Source organism: Lipotes vexillifer, unplaced genomic scaffold (assembly GCF_000442215.2).
Source record: "Lipotes vexillifer unplaced genomic scaffold, Lipotes_vexillifer_v1.1 scaffold657, whole genome shotgun sequence".
In the NCBI taxonomy this organism is placed as follows: domain Eukaryota; kingdom Metazoa; phylum Chordata; class Mammalia; order Artiodactyla; family Lipotidae; genus Lipotes; species Lipotes vexillifer.
In genome coordinates this window covers 1646209-1649156 of record NW_006774518.1, presented here as the reverse complement: position 1 = coordinate 1649156, position 2948 = coordinate 1646209, and the positions used below count along the sequence as shown (strand labels likewise).

The 2948-nt window shown below is 41.8% G+C and overlaps 1 non-coding gene across 1 annotated transcript; it reads right to left on the bottom strand.

The window, feature by feature from the left end:
• Window positions 1-581: 581 nt before the first annotated feature.
• On the bottom strand, window positions 582-663 carry TRNAS-CGA (transfer RNA serine (anticodon CGA)). Its single transcript has one exon. It is a non-coding gene; the product is annotated as a tRNA-Ser (tRNA).
• Window positions 664-2948: the final 2285 nt, after the last annotated feature.

The window sequence follows — 2948 nt, the reverse complement described above, 5'->3', positions numbered from 1 at the left end:
GCTTTAAGAGTGGTTTAGTACGTTAAGAAGGAGACCAAGTTTTTGAAATTCAAGGCAAAGTCAGAAGTTAAAATGTAATATATCCTCTCTGTGCCTCAATTTCCTCGTTTGTATAAAACGCTTGTCTTAAAGAGCGCGTAGCAAATATGATGGAATATTATCTTTAAATTTTTATGGCTCTCACCAGCAGCCGCTGATATCAGGACAAGACACTGAGGATTGCTGCCTGGGAATGCTTAAAAGAAGCATTCTTTATAATCGACTCTCTACAGTCACACAGAGAAACGATTTCCCCAAATTCCAGCATCTCCTCTGCACAGTTTGCTGCTGTAATCTCTCTTAACCGATTTAACAACTTCATTTCATCGCAGCCAGTATTTTTGAGCGCGCTCTAAACCCGGTGAGGACAGTGGGGAGGCTGGGCTCAGGAGGCTCACAGAACAATGAAACAGATTGAAATTTGGCTGCTGCCCACGCTCTTTGAAAATTTGGGTTCTAAATCGGAACTGCAGCCTGAGGGATTTCTGTGAGGCGAGTTGGCACTGCAGTAAATTTTGCGGAAGCCACATCGAAAATAACGACGCTGTGAGCAGGATTTGAACCTGCGCGGGGAATCCCCATTGGATTTCGAGTCCAACGCCTTAACCACTCGGCCATCACAGCTCATCAGAACTCCCTTCTGTTCATCAGACTAAAGACAAGTATGCATTGTTTCCATGCAAAGTGGAAGAAGAGATAAGATCACGGACTTCTAAGTGTCCCCAAGAAAAACTTCTCCAACTCCAGGCTTGCTTATTTCACTCAGTGGTGATTTCGACTTTTCAGATATTTAGGCAAAAAAAAATCTTGGCAACATTTTTTAATACTTCAATTTTTCTTTCATTCCACGAATGTGGGGGAATTGTCTTGTTCTACCTATAAAATTATCTAGATCTGAAAAACTTCTCACCACCCCAACTGCTACAGCCCTGCTCCAAGAAACCTTCATCTCTAACATGGAATATTGCACAAATCTCTTAATAGGTTTCCCTTCTTCCACCTTTTTCATCCCTACAAAACATTCTATGAAAAGCAGTCTGAGAGATCTTTGTGAACCTAAAACACTTTATGGCACAGCTTTGCTCGAAACTGAACCGGCAACTCCTCATTTCATCAGAGTAAATGCTAAAGTCCTCACTGGGCCTACTGGATTGTCCGTGATCTCATTTCTCTGGTTGTACTCCTTCTTGCCTACTCTGCTGTTACCACTGACCCTCTTGTTTTACATTGTATGTATCAGGCACATTGCTGTTTCAGGGCCTTTGCACTGACTGTTCCCCCTGCTGGTAATACTCTTGCTTTGATATATGTATGACTCAGCCCCTTATCTACTTCAGGTCTTTTCTCAAATATCACCTTATCAGTGAAACACGGCCATAAGCATAAACTCCCCTCATTCCAATGCTTCTCCTCCCCTTATTCCAATGCTTCTCCTCCCCGTTCTTTATTTTTTTTCCATATCACTTATGATCATTTGACACACTTTAAAACTAGCTTGTTTCTTTTGTGTATTTTCTGTCTCCTCTATGAGAGTGCAAACTCCAATGGGGGCAGAGATTTTTGTCTGTTTACTGCTAGACTCCCAGTACCTAGAGGAATGTCTGGTACATTTATTGAATGGGTGACATTCAATAAATATTTGCTGAAGATGAATGAAATGGGTTTTAATATCCCATTTTGAAGATGAGGAAGTGAGATGCAGAGAGGTTATTAAGTTTCCCAGGATCACAACATAATAAAACCAAGACAGAAACCCAGCATTCAGACTTCCTTCCTAAAGATCTTTCTGCTCTTCCAGAGATGCCTTAAGGGTTAGGGATGAAGTTGAGGGGAGAGGATAGGGAAGCAGTGTTGGCTGACTTGGGGAAAGAGGAAGAACTACAGAGGTTGGGATGGTTCAAAACAAACAGCTTCCTCCACAAGAACCATGTATTTGACTAGAACTTTTCTGATGCTCACATTCAAAGGCAGCAATCTATATAATGTGTCTTAGGGAACACTGCCTCAACATCAGGACCATTGCTCATACCCATTCGCTTACATGAAAAAATTCAAGTCTCCTTTGGTTCTGAAATATTCATTTCCCTATTTCCTCCAGGGGAGCAATATCAATGACAAGCATGTTTGTGACAGTTAATCTCTGGTTACTCTCCATGTCCTCTGAGACTCCATATCTGGCTTTCTCTGCCTTCTCCCTAATCTGGTAAAATCGCTTTCATATTCTATGCTCAGTATCACCATCCTAATATCCATGGCTTTCTGTAGGCCCACCCTTCTTCTAGAAAACTGCAATAACGTGGAAGACTTTAGCCCCAGTCACTCATGGATGCAAATACTGGCTCCAAATTTTACAACCTGGTGATCTTGAGCACTCCTCCACGTCTGCATCTATAAAACAAGTAAATGATTGTCAGTAATAACGGCACCTACCCCCTTACGCTTGCTTGTTAGTTTATATACGAAAAATCAATAACTACTTGATTTAATAGCTGGTAACAAATGGTAGCTATTACTACTGTTCTAGCTCTTTCTTTCCCATTTTTAGTTCCAACAACATAACATGGGGAGGGAATCAGAATATGCCACCCCAAAATATGCCACTTTGGCATAAGGATGGTTTTGAAGGCAACGGAGAAAAAGCAAACACAGGAAAGACTCTCAGCCCTCTTCCTCTCTGCCTAAAAGCAGGGCGCTAATTTCCCTTTGTGAAGTTGTCCCCCTCCGCATCTCCTGTACCAGAAGGAGGAGAACAACCCTTATCACCAGAGATGGAAAGTCAACACCAAGATGACTGCACAACCAACCTTTACTAAAATGACCCTTATCTTCTATTAATTTCCCCATGTATTTACCTTCCCAGATTACTGCCTTTGGAAGCCCAAATCCCTCTTTTCTCTGTCTCTACTTCT